The sequence below is a fragment of the Scylla paramamosain genome, chromosome 20 (assembly GCF_035594125.1).
Source record: "Scylla paramamosain isolate STU-SP2022 chromosome 20, ASM3559412v1, whole genome shotgun sequence".
Classification (NCBI taxonomy): Eukaryota; Metazoa; Arthropoda; class Malacostraca; order Decapoda; family Portunidae; genus Scylla; species Scylla paramamosain.
In genome coordinates this window covers 186,808-201,715 of record NC_087170.1, presented here as the reverse complement: position 1 = coordinate 201,715, position 14,908 = coordinate 186,808, and positions in this window count along the sequence as shown.

Genomic DNA, 14,908 nt, shown 5'->3' with positions numbered 1-14,908 from the left:
GCTTAAATACATGCAAAGAGAATTTTATGTTTGGGAAAAGAAAGGACGTTACGAGAAACGTGTATTATGAGTGTTTTTTAAGTTCCTTCAGTACGAAAAAGCTAAAACCCACAAATAACACGTTTTAGAAAAAAAATAATAATAATAAATAAAAAATTTAAAAATGGGAATTTTTTTTTTTTCATCTTCATAGGTACCGAATTGCCAAAATTCTGCCAAAATTCACGGAATTTATGTGAAAAAAAAGAACATTATCATGAAAGTTCATTATAGTTTTGTTTTTTTTCTGAGTGTTATGTACCAAAACCTAAAGTGCATGGAAAGCCACCTATATAGGGAAGTTAAACGACTTTACCAAAAACCTGTCTTTTCAGTGTTTTCCAGCATGTTAGGCACCAATACGATAAATAATATGAAAATCAGTCAATATGTGAATCCAAAACAAAATTACTGAAAACGTGTCTTTTCAGTGTTTTACGTAGAAAAACGCTAAAGCGGATGCAAACCATCCTATATGAAGAAATAGAATAACATTACCAAAAAGATATATTTTGAGTGTTTTAGAGCATGTTACCTACAAAAAATGCAAAAATGGATGTAAAGCACTCTATATTAGGAAACAAAAGGACATTACGAGAAACGTGTATAATGAGTTTTATAGTTTTAAAAGAACCACAAGGCAATAAACGCAAAAACTCCTGTATATAGAGAAATTTTTACATACCAAAATGATGAAATGCATGAATAACACTTTTAATCGATAAACAGAACTACCTTACTAAATTGTGTATTTTAAGTGTTTTTAACATTCTTAGTTACAAAAATGCCAAATTACATGCGAAACTAGCTTCATTTCGGAAAAAAAAAATAACATTACCAGAAAAGTGTCTTTTGAGTGTTTTTCAGCGTGATATGCAACAAAGGAATAAAAAGCAGAATAATCACATTACATGAGAATAAAAAATACTTTTACGAAGAATTTGCCTTTAAGTGTTTTTTAACCGCTTATATATAAAAACGGCTAACACGCATGCAAAACAAACTTTATGGAGAAACAGAATAACATTACCAAAAACATGTATTTTGAGTGTTTTTGATCATGTTATCTATAAAAACGCTTAAGTACATGCAAAGAACATTATATTTGGGAAACAAAAGGACATTACGAGAAACGATTATTATGAGTGTTTTTATAAGTTCCTTAAGTACCAAAAAGCTAAAACTCACAAATAACACTCTTTATTTAGAAAATAAAAAATTAAAAAATTAAAAAAATTAATTCATCTTCATAGATACCGAGATGCCAAAATTCTCGGAAACTTCAGGGCAATTATGTGATGAAAGAACATTATGAAAAAAGTTAATTTCAGCTTTTTTTTTTCGGACTGTTATGTATCAAACCTTAAATTGCATGGAAAGCCTCCAATATGAGGAAATTAAACGACCTTACCAGAAATCTGTTTTTTGTGTGTTTTTTAGCATGTTAGGCACCAAAATGACAAATAATAAGGAACTCACTCTATATGGGAATCCAAAACAAAGTTACTGAAAACGTGTCTTCTCAATGTTTTACGTAGAAAAACGTTAAAACGGATGCAAACCAACCAATATCAAGAAATAGAAAAACGTTACCAAAAAGGTACATTTTCAGTGTTTTTGAGCTTTTTACCTACAAAAATGTGAAAATTGATGCAAAGCACTCTATATTGGGAAACAAAAAGGACATTGCAAGAAAAGTGTATAATAAGTGTTTTTATAGTTCAAAAGAACCACAAAGCAAACAACCCAAAAACTCGTGTATATGGAGAGATTTCTTAGATACCAACATGCTGAAACTCATGAATAACACTCTTAATTGAGAAACAGAACAACCTTACTAAATGCGTGTATTTTGAGTGCTTTTCACATTCTTATTTACCAAAAACCCCAAATTACATGCAAAAATAGCTTTGTGGGGAAAAAAAATTACTTTACCATAAAAGTATCAAAAACTCGTGTACATAAAGAAGTTTCTTACATACCAAAATGCTGAATCTCATGAAAAACACTTTTCATTAAGAAACAGAACAACCTTACTAAATGCCTATATTTTGAGTGTTTTTCACATTTTTAGTTACCAAAACCCCAAATTCCATACGAAACTAGCTTTATGTGGGAAAAAAATAATAATACCAGAAAATGTCTTTCGAGTAATTTTGAGCGTGTTAGGCAATAAACAGGGCAATCACATTACATGGGAATAAAAAAAACATTTACTAAGAACTTGTTTTTAGGTGTTTTTGAGCTCATTACATACCAAAACGTTAAAACGCATGCAAAACACCTTTTATGGAGAAACAGAATAACATTACCAAAAATATGTATTTTGAGTGTTTTTGATCATGTTATCTATAAAAACGATTAAATACATGCAAAGAACCTTATGTTTGGGAAACGAAAGGACATTCCGAGAAATATGTATTATGATTGTTTTTTAGTTCCTTAAGTACCAAAAAGCTAAAACCCACAAATAACACTCATTATTTAGAAAAATAAATAAATAAAGAAATATAAAAAAAATAGGATTTTTTTTTTTTTTTGTTATTCATCTTCATAGGTACCGAGATGCAAAAATTCCGGGAAAATTCCGGGCTATTATATGATAAAAGAAAATTATCAAAAAATTTTAGCTTTTTTTTCGTACTTTTATATACCAAACCCTAAAGTGCATGCAAAGCGTCCTCCTATATGAGGAAATTAAACGACCTTTATAGAAATCTGTCTTTTGAGTGTTTTTCAGAATGTTAAGCACCAAAACGATAAATAAATAAGGAACTCACTCTATACGGGAATCCAAACTAAACTACTGAAAACGTGTCTTCTCAGTGTTTTACGTAGAAAAACGCTAAAACGGATGCAAACCAACCAATATCAAAAAAATAGAAAAATATTACCAAAAAGGTATATTTTGGGTGTTTTTGAGCTTGTTACCTACAAAAAACGCGAAAATTGATGCAAAGCACTCTACATTAGGAAATAAAAGGACACTGCAAGAAAAGTGTATAATGAGTGTTTTATAGTTCAAAAGAACCAAAAGGCAAAAAACGCAAAAACTTGTGGATATGGAGAAGTTTCCTAGATATTAAAATGCTGAAACTCATGAATAACATTCCTAATTGAGAAAGAGAACAACCTTACTAAATGCGTGTATTTTGAGAGCTTTTCACATTCTTAGTTACCAAAACCCCAAATTGCATGCGAAACCAGCTTTATGTGAGAAAAAAAATGACATGACCAGAAAAAAGTCTTTTGAGTGTTTTTGAGCACTAAAAGCACTAAAAAGCACTAAAAAGCAGGGCAATGACATTACATTTGAATAAAACCAATTTTTATCAAGAACTTGCATTTAACTGTTTTTGAGCTCCTTATATACTAAACCGCTAAAACGCATGCAAAACAAACTTTATGGAGAAACAGAATAAAATTACCAAAAACATGTATTTTGAGTATTTTTGATCATGTTATCTATAAAAACGCTTAAATACATGGAAAGAACCTTATGTTTGGGAAACTAAAGGACATTACGAGAAACGTATATTAAGAGTGTTTTTAAGTTTAAGTACCAAAAACATAAAACCTACTCTTTATTTAGAAAAAATAAATAAATAAAAAAATAAAAAAATAGGATTTTCATCTTCATAGGTATCGAAATGCCAAAATTCTGCGAAAATTCAAAACAATTGAATTAAAAAGAATATTATCAAAAAAGTTGATTTTAGCTTTTTTTTCGGACTGTTCTGTACCAAACCCTAAACTGCAGGCAAAGCCTCCTATATAAGGAAATTAATCGACCTTAACAGAAATCTGTCTTTTGAGTGTTTTTCAGCATGTTCAGCACCAAAATGATAAATAATAAGAAATTCACTTTATATAGGAATCCAAAACAAAATTACAGAAAACGTGTCTTCCCAGTGTTTTACGTAGAAAAACAATAAAATGGATGCAAACCCACCAATTACCAAAAAGGTATTTATATTTAAAATTAATACAAAGCACTCTATATTGAAAAACAAAGGGACATTGCTAGAAAAGTGTATAATGAGTGTATTATAGTTCAAAAGAACAACAAGGCAAAAAAATGCAAAAACTCGTGTATATGGAGAAGTTTCCTAGATCACAAAATGCTGAAACTCATGAATAACACTCTTAATTGAGAAACAGAACAACCTTACCCAATTCGTGTATTTTGAGTGTTTTTCATATTCTTAGTTACCAAAAACCCAAATTTCATGCAAAACCAGATTTATGTTGAAAAATATGACATTTCCAGAAAAAAGTCTTTTGAGTATTTTTGTGCGTAATAGGCAATAAAGCACTAAAAAGCAGGGCAATCACTTTTCATTGCAATAAAAACAATTTTTACCAAGAACTTGCCTTTAAATGTTTTTGAGCTCCTTATATACCAAACCAGTAAAACGTATGCAAAAACAAACTTTAGGAGAAACAGAATAACATTACCAAAAACATGTAATTTGGGTGTTTTTTTATCATGTTATCTATAAAAACCCCTAAATACATGCAAACAACATTATGTTTGGGAAACAAAAGGACATTACGAGAAACGTGTATTATGAGTGTTTTTTTAAGTTCCCTAAGTACCAAAAAGCTAAAACCCACATATAACACTTTTTTTAGAAAAAAAAAAAAAAATAGGAATTTTTTTTTCATCTTCATAGGTACCGAGATGCCAAAATTCTGGGAAAATTCAGGAAAATTATATGAACAAAAGAATATTATAAAAAAAGTTAATTTCAGCTTTTTTTTCGGACTGTTATGTACCAAACCCTAAAGTGCATGCAAAGCCTCCTATATGAGGAAATTAAACGATCTTACCAGAAATCTGTCTTTTGAGTGTTTTTCAGCATGTTAGGCACCAAAACGATAAATAATAAGGAATTCACTCTATATGGGAATCCAAAAAACAATTACTGAAAATGTATCTTCTCAGTGTTTTACGTAGAAAAAGGCAAAAACTCGTGTACATAAAGAAGTTTCTTAAATACCAAAATGCTGAAACTCATGAATAACAATCTTAATTGAGAAACAGAACAACCTTAGCAAATACCTGTATTTTGAGTGTTTTTTCATATTCCTAGGTAGCAATACCCAAAATAGCATAAGAAACTAGCTTTATGAGGGAAAAAAATGACATTACCAAAAGTGTCTTTTAATTGTTTTTGAGAGTGATAGGTAATGAAGTACTAAAAAGCAGGGGAATCACATTACATGGGAATAAAACAAACTTTTACCAAGAACTTGCCAATATGTGTTTTTGAGCTCCGTACATACCAAACAGCTAAAACGCATGGAAAACAAACTTTATGGAGAAACAGAATAACATTACCAAAAACATGTATTTTGAGTTGTTTTGATAATGTTATCTATAAAAACGCTTAAATGCATGCAAAGAACCTTATGTTTGGTAAACGTAAGGACATTACGAGAAACGTGTATTATGAGTGTTTTTAAGTTCCTTAACTACCAAAAAGCTAAAAACAACAAATAACACTCGTTATTTAGAAAAATAAATAAATAAATAAATAAAAGGATTTTTTTTTTTTTTTTTTTTGTTATTCACCTTCATAGGTACCGAGATGCCAAAATTCTGAGAAAAATTAGGGCAATTATATGATAAGAGAATTATATCAAGAAAGTTGATATTAGCTTTTTTTTCGGACTGTTATGTACCAAACACTAAAGTGCATGCAAAGCCTCCAATATCAGGAAATTAAACGACCTTACCAGAAATCTGTGTTTTGAGTGTTTTTCAGCATGTTAGGCACCAAAACGATAAATAATAAGGAACTCACTCTATATGGCAAACCAAAACAAAAGTACTGAAAACGTGTCTTCTCAGTGTTTTACGTAAAAAACGCTGAAAAGGATGCAAACCAACTAATATCAAGAAGCAGAAAAACATTACCAAAAAGGTATATTTTGAGTGTTTTTGAGCTTGTTACCTACAAAAAAAACGCGAAAATTGATACAAAGCACTCTATATTGGGAAACAAAGGGACATTGCGAGAAAAGTGTATAATGAATGTATTATAGTTTAAAACAACCACAAGCCAAAAAACGCAAAAACTCGTGTATATGGAGAAGTTTCCTAGATACCAAAATGCTGAAACTCATGAATAACACTTTTAATTGAGAAACAGAAAAACTTTACTAATGCGTGTATTTTGAGTACTTTTCACATTCTTAGTTCCAAAAATCCCAAATTGCATGCGAAACCAGCTTTATGTGGGAAAAAAAAATGACATTACCAGAAAAGTGTCTTTTGAGTGTTTTTGAGCATGATAGGTAATAAAGCACTAAAAAGCAGGGGAATCACTTTACATGGAAATAAAATCAATTTTTACCAAAAACTTGCCTTTAAGTGTTTTGAGCTCCTTATATACCAAAACGCTAAAACGCATGCAAAACACACTTCATGGAGAAAGAGAATAACATTACCAAAAATATATATTTTGAGTGTTTTTTATCATGTTACCAATAAAAACGCTTAAATACATGCAAAGAACCCTATTTTTCGGAAACGAAAGGACATTACGAGAAACGTGTATTATCAGTGTTTTTAAGATCATTATTTACCAAAAAGCTAAAAGCCACAAATAACACTCTTTATTGAGAAAAATAAATAAATAAATAAAAAAATACGATATTTTTTTCTTTCTTTTTCATCTTCACAGGTACCGAGATGCCAAAATTTGGGTAAAATTTAGGAAATTATCAGTCGATTATCAAAAAAGTTAATTTTAGCTTTTTTTTATTCGTACTGTCATGTACCAAACCCTAAAGTGCATACAAAGCCACCTATATGGGGAAATTAAACGTCTTTGCCAGAAAACTGTCTTTTGAGTGTTTTTCAGCTTGTTAGGCACCCTAACGGTAAATAACATGCAAATCACTCTATATGGGAATCTAAAACAAAATGACTGAAAAAATGTCTTTTCGGTGTTTTACGTAGAAAAACGCTAAAACGGATGCAAACCAACCAATAACAAAAAAAAATAACATTACCAAAAAGGTACATTTTGAGTGTTTTTCAGCTTGCTACCTACAAAAAACGCGAAAATGGATGCAAAGCACTCCCTATTGGGAAACAAAAAGACATTACGAGAAACGTGTATAATGAGTGTCTTATTATTTTTGAGCAAAAGAACTTGTGGTTCACAAGAACCACAAGGCAAAAAACGCAAAAAACTCGTGTATATAAAGAAGTTTCTTAGATACCAAAATGCTGAAACTCATGAATAACAATATTAATTGAGAAACAGAACAACCTTACCAAATGCGTGTATTTTGAGTGTTTTTCACATTCTTAGGCAAACCCCAAATAGCACGCGAAACTATGTTGGAAAAAAAATGACATTACTAGAAGTGTCTTTTGAGTGTTTTTCAGCGTGTTAGGCAATAAATCACACAAAAAAACAGGGCAATCACATTACATGGGAATAAAATCGACTTTTACCAAGAACTTGCCTTGAAGTGTTTTTGACCTCCTTACAAACCAAAACGCTAAAACGCATGCAAAAAACTCCTTTATTGAGAAGCAGAATAACATTTCTAAAAACATGTGTTTTAAGTGTTTTTAAGTGTTTTTAAGTGTTCCTTAAATACCTTTAAGTGTTTTTAACTGTTCCGTAAGTAGTAATTGATTTTCATAGGTACCAAGATGCCAAATTTCTGCCTAAATTCAGGAAATTTATGTGGAAAAAAGAACATTATCAAAAAAGTTAATTATAGCTCTTTTTTTTCGGATTTTTATGTACCAAACTATAAAGTGCATGCCACCTATTTAAGGAAGTTAAACGACTTTACCAGAAATCTGTCTTTTCAGTGTTTTTCAGAATGTTAGGCACCAAAACGATAAATAATATGGAAGTCAGTCAATATGTGAATCCAAAACAAAATTACTGAAAACATGTCTTTTCAGTGTTTTACGTAGAAAAACGCTAAAACGGATGCAAACCAAAAAATATGAAGAAATAGAATAACATTACCAAAAAAGTGTTTTTGAGCTTTTTAACTACAAAAAACGCGCAAATGGATGGAAAGCACTCTATATTAGGAAGCAAAAGGACATTACGAGAAACGTGTATAATGAGTGTTTTATAGTTTCACAAGAACCACAAGACAAAAAACGCAAAAACTCGTATATATAGAGAAGTTTCTTACATACCAAAACGCTAAATCTCATGAATAACACTTTTAATTGAAAAAACAGAACTACCTTACCAAATGTGTGTATTTTGAGTGTTTTTCACATTCTTAGTTACGAAAATCCCAAATTACATGCGAAACTAGCTTTATGTGGGAAAAAAATGACATTACCAGAAAAGTGTCTTTTGAGTGTTGTTAAGCGTTATATGCAATAAAACACTAAAAAGCAGAACAATCACATTACACTGGAAGAAAACCAAATTTTACGAAGAACTTGCCTTTAAGTGTTTTTTAACTCCTTACATACCAAAACGCATGCAAAACAACCTTTATGGAGAAGCAGAATAACATTACCAAAAACATGTATTTTGAGTGTTTTTGATCATGTTACCTATAAAATCACTTAAATACATACAAAGAACCCTATGTTTGTGAAACGAAAGGACATTACGAAAATTGTATATTATGAGTATTTTTAAGTTCCTTAAGTACCAAAAATCTAAAACCCACAAATAACACTCTTTATAGAGAAAAAAAATAATTAAAAATTTTTTTTTTTTTTTTATTCATCTTCATAGGTACAGAGATGCCAAAATTCTGAGAAAATTCAGGGAAATTATGTGAAAAAAAAAATCATTTTAGCTATTTCCGGAGTTTTGTACGAAACCCGGAAGTGCATGCAAAGCCACCTATATGGGGAAATTACACTTTACAAGAAACGTGTCTTTGGGCGTTTTCAGCAATTTCAACAATATTACTGAAAACGTGTTTTTTCAGTTTTAGCGTAAAACGCTAAAACGGATGCAAACCAACCAATATGAAGAAATAGAATAACATTACAAAAAAGTTGAGTGTTTTTGAGCTTGTTACCTACAAAAAACGCAAAAATAAATGCAAAGCAGTCTATATTGGGAAACAAAAAAATATTACAAGAAAATTGTATAATGAATGTTTTTATAGTTTTCAAGAACCATAAGGCAAAAAACGCAAAAACTCGTATATATGGAGAAGTTTCTTAGATACCAAAATGCTGAAACTCATGAATAACACTCTTAATTCAGAAACAGAACAATCTTAGGAAATGAGTGTATTTTGAGTGTTTTTCACATTCTTAGTGGTCCAACCCCAAATTACATGCGAGAATGTGGAAAAAAATGAAATTACTAGAAAAGTGTCTTTTTAGTGTTTTTCAGCGTGTTAGGCAATAAAGCACTAAAAAGCAGGGCAATCACATTACATGGGAATATAACCAATTTTTACCAAGAACTTGCCTTTCAGTTTTTTTCAGCTCCTTACATACCAAAACGCTAAAACCCATGCAAAACACCCTTTATGGATAAACAGAATAACATTATGAAAAACATGTATTTTGAGTGTTTTTGAGCTTGTTACCAATAAAAACGCTTTAATACATGCAAAGAACCCTATGTTTGGGAATGAAAGGACATTACGAGGAATGTGTATTATGAGTGTTTATAAGTTCCTTTAGTACCAAAAAGCTAAAACCCACAATTAACACTGTTTATAGAGAAAAAAAAACAAGTAAAAAATAGCATTTTTTTATTGATCTTCATAGGTACCGAGATGCCAAAATTCTGGCAAAATTAAGGAAAATTACGTGAAAAAAAAATATTATGAAAAAGGTTAATTTTAGCTTTTTTTTCAGACTGTTATGTACCAAACCCTAAAGTGTATACAAAGCCACCTATATGGGGAAATTAAACTACTTTACAAGAAACCTGTCTTTTGACTGTTTTTCAGCAAGTTAGGCATCAAAAACGATAAATAATATGGAAGTCACTCTATATGGGAATCCAAAACAAAATTACTGAAAACGTGTCTTTTCTGTGTTTTTCGTAGAAAAACGCTAAAACGGATGGAAACCAACCAATATGAAGAAATAGAATAACATTACCAAAAAGGTATATTTTGAGTGTTTTTGATCATGTTACCTATAAAAACGCTTAAATATATGCAAAGAACCTTATCTTTAGGAAACAAAAGGACATTACGAGAAACGACTATTATGAGTGTTTTTACGTTCCTTAAGTACTAAAAAAAGCTTAAATTCACATATAACACTCTTTATAGAGAAAAAATAAATAAATTAAAAAATAGCTTTTTTTTTTATTTTTTTTTTATATGAAAAAAAAAATATCAAAAAAGTTAATTTTAGCTTTTTTTTTTCAGACCGTTATGTACCAAACCCTAAAGTGCATGTAGAGCCACCTATATGGGGAAATTAAACGACTTTACCTGAAACCTGTCTTTTGCCTGTTTTTCAGTATGTTAGGCACCAAAACAATAAATAATATGGAAGTCACTCTGTATGGGAATCCAAAACAAAATTACTGAAAACGTGTCTTTTCAGTATTTTACGTAGAAAAACGCTAAAACGAATGCAAATCAACCAATATCATGAAATAGAATAATATTTCCAAAAAGGTATTTTTTGTGTTTTTGAGCGAAAATGGATGCAAATCTTTCTATATTGGGTAACAAAAGGACATTACGAGAAACGTTTATAATGAGTGTTTTATAGTTTCACAAGAACCACAAGGCAAAACAAGCAAAAACTCATGTATATGGAGATTTTTCTTAGATACCAAAATGCTGAAATTCATGAATAACACTCTTAATTGAGAAACAGAACAACCTTACCAAATACGTGTATTTTGATTGTTTTTCATATTCTTAGTTACCAAAACCCGAAATTACATGCGAAACTAGCTTTATGTTGGAAATAAATGACATTACCAGAAAAAAAGTGTCTTTTGAGTGTTTTTGAGCGTGTTAGGCAATAAAGCACAAAAAAGCAGGGCAATGACATTACATGGGAATAAAACAAACATTTACCAAGAACTTGTCTTTAAGTGTTTTTCAGCTCCTTACATACCAAAACGCTAAAATACATGCAAAACACCCTTTATTGAGAAACAAAATAACATTACGAAAAACATGAATTTTCAGTGTTTTTCATCTCTTACGTATAAGAACGCTTAAATACATCCAAAGAACACTATATTTGGGAAACGAAAGGACATTACGAGAAACGTGTATTATGAGTGTTTTTAAGTTCCATGAGTACGAAAAGAGTTAAAACCCACAAATAACACTCTTTATAGAGAAAATAAATAAATAAAAAAAAACTAGGATTTTTTTTTTTTTTTTTATTTATCTTCATAGGTACCGAGATGGCAAAATTCTGGCAAAATTCAGGGAAATTATGTGAAAAAATAATATTATGAAAAAAGTTAATTTTACCTTTTTTTTCAGACTGTTATGTACCAAACCCTAAAGTGTATGCAAAGCCACCTACATGAGGAAATTAAACGACTTTACCAGATACCTGTCTTTTGAGTGTTTTTCAGCAAGTTAGGCACCAAAACGATAAATAATATGGAAGTCACTCTTTATGGGAATCCAAAACAAAATTACTGAAAATGTGTCTTTTTAGTGTTTTACTTAGAAAAACATTAGAACGGATGCAAACCAACCAATATGAAGAAATAGAATAATATTACTAAAAAGTTATATTTTGAGTGTTTTTGAGCTTGTTACCTACAGAAAATGCGAAAATAGTTGCAAAGCACTCTTGGGAAAGAAAAGGACATTACGAGAAACGTGTATAATGAGTGTTTTATAGTTTCACAAGAACCACAAGGCAAAACACGCAAAAACTCGTGTATATGGAGATGTTTCTTAGATACCAAAATGCTGAAATTCATGAATAACACTCTTAATTGAGAAAGAGAACAACCTTACCAAATGGGTGTATTTTGAATCTTTTTAACATTCTTACTTACCAAAACCCCAAATTGCATGCGAAACTAGCTTTATGTGTGAAAAAAAATATTACCAGAAAAGTGTCTTTAATTTTTTTGAGCGTGTTAGGCAATAAAGCACTAAAAAGCAGGGCAATCACATTACATGGGAATAAAACCAACTTTTACCAATAACTTGCCTTTAAGTGTTTTTAAGCTCCTTACATACGAAAACGCTAAAACGCATACAAAACAAGTATTTTGAGTCTTTTGTAAGATTGTTACGTAAAAAAAACGCCTAAATGAATCGGAAATATCCTATATGGGAAAAATTAAAAGACATTACGAGAAACGTGTATTATGAGTGTTTTTTTTATTTTCTTAGTATCAAAAGGGTAAAACGCATGAAAAACACTCTATATGGAGAAACAGAACAATACTGCCAAAAAAAAAACATGCATTTTGAGTGTTATCACATTGTTAGTTACCAAAAAGCCAAAATTCATGCAAAGACCCATATCTAGATATATGAAACGACTTTAAAAACGTATGAAAATACCATATATAGACAAACAGAATACACTAACCAAAAACGTATAGTTTGTGTTTTTTTTTTTTTTTTGAGTTTATTATGTACAAAATCGCCTGTCATCAAACAAATCACCCTGCATATGGAAATAAAAACGACATTACGAGAAACGTTTGTTGTGTGTGTGTTTTTTTTTTTTTATTACTTTCTTATGTACCAAATCAGTACTTCAATAGTGCTCTGAAGAAAAAGAACAAACTTACCAAAAACAGGTATTTTTTTTACATTGATAATTACCAAAACGCCAACATGCATGTAAAGCAACCTATATGAAGAAACGAAACGAAATCACTAGAAACTTGTCTTTTGTTATTTTTTGGGCGTGTTAGGCACCAAATCAGTAAGTAACGAAATCACCCCATAAGGGAATACAAAACAACTTTACTAAAACGTGTCTTTAGAGTGTTTTTTTTAGGTTCTTACGAACTAAAATGTCAAAATACATGCAAACACCCTGTTAGGTAAGAAAGCACCAAAAACAGCCTATATGAGGAAACGAAAGGACATGACAAAAAATGTGTATTATGATTTTTTTTTTTTTTTTTTTTAGTTTAGGTACCGAAACGCAAAAATGGAGAAAGAAAAAACATTACCAAAATCGTGTAATTTGAATGTTTTTCACATTGTCAGGTAGCAAAACACCATAATGCTTGATCGCTATACGAGAAAATTAAATAACAATATAAGAAATGTGTTTTTATGTGTTTTTCAGCGTGTTAGGCACGAAAACGCTAAATAGCATGGAAAGCACCTTATATAGAAATGCAAAATAATAAGCATGTCTTTTAAGTCTTTTTAAGTCTTTTTACGTTCCAAAACGCTAAAACACGTGCAACAAACACGAATAATCTTACCAAACAGAAAAAAAAAACTTACCAAAAACGTGTATTTTGAGTCTTTTTGAGTCTGTTACGTACATCATCTTAAAGATGCATGTAAAACACCCTGTATGAGGAAACGAAAGAACATTACGAGAAACGTGCATTATCAGAGTTTTGAGTCTCTTAGGTACCAAACACTAAACCGCCTGAATGAAAATTAAATATATTCTATATCTCTTAATAGAGAAACAGAACATCACCAAAAACGTGTTTTTGAGTGTTTTTTTTTTTCCTTTTTATGTACCAAAACGTCAAAATACATACGAAGCATCCTATATGGGGAAATGGAAAGACGTTTGGAGAAACAAGTTTTATTTGTGTTTCTGAGCTTCCTAAGTAAGCTTCCTAAGTACCAAAACGCTAAAAAGGATGAATAGCACCCTATATAGAGAAAAAGAACAACATTATCTAAAATCTTTATTTTGAGCGTTTTTCACATTATGTAGCAAAACATCTTAATGCGGGCAGATCCCTATATGAAGAAGTAAAACGATATTACAGGAAACGTGTCTTTTGAGTGTTTACTTGAGTGTTAGGAATCAAAATCCTAAAAAGCATTGAAAGAACCCTATTTGGCAATATAAAATAACATTACCAAGAAAGTGTCTTTAGAGTGTTTTTCACCTTCTTACATCCGAAATCGCTGAAAAGCATGCAAAACAACCTTTACGGAGAAACAAATTAACATTACCAAAAACTTGTATTTTGATTGTTTTTGTGCTTGTTAAGTATAAAAGTGCCAAATTACACGCAAAGCATCCTACATGGAAAAAAGAAAGGACATTACGAGAAAAGTGTATTATGAGAGATTTTGAGCTTTTTAGGTACCCAGACTCAAAAACACATGATTAGAACTTTATATGGAAAAATAACTCTACCGAAAACTTTTACTTAAACTTTTTTTTTATATTGTTAAGTACCAAAAGACAAAATGCATTGGAAGCCCCCTTTATCGGGAAACGAAACGACCTTATCATCAACGTGTTTTTTGAGTGTTTTTCAACGTGTTAGACACCAAAACACTGAAAAGCATGGAAAGCGCTCCATAAAGGAATACAAAATAATATTACTAAAAACCGGTTTTAAAGGTTCTTATGTACAGAAACGCTAAAACTCAAGCAAAACACCCTTTATAGAGAAGCGAAATAAATGTTTCGTTGTTAAATTACATTCAGGACAGTTAGGGAATATCCCTTGCAGAAGAATAAGATCGCAGAAGAATGATCCTAAATGGATGACTGAGGTTAAAACATTACATAGGGCGAAAGAGAAGTATATATGAGATTAAAGACAGGGGAAGTGCCATAATATAATGAATTAGAAGAGTCAGGAGTTTAACAAGGAAAGCTAAAAATAGTTATGAATTAAAGGTAGCCAGCCAAGCGAAGATGGACCCCAAGGGATTTTATCATGCATATAAGACGAAGAATAGAGAAACAATAGTTCCTTAAAGACAGCAGAATGGGACC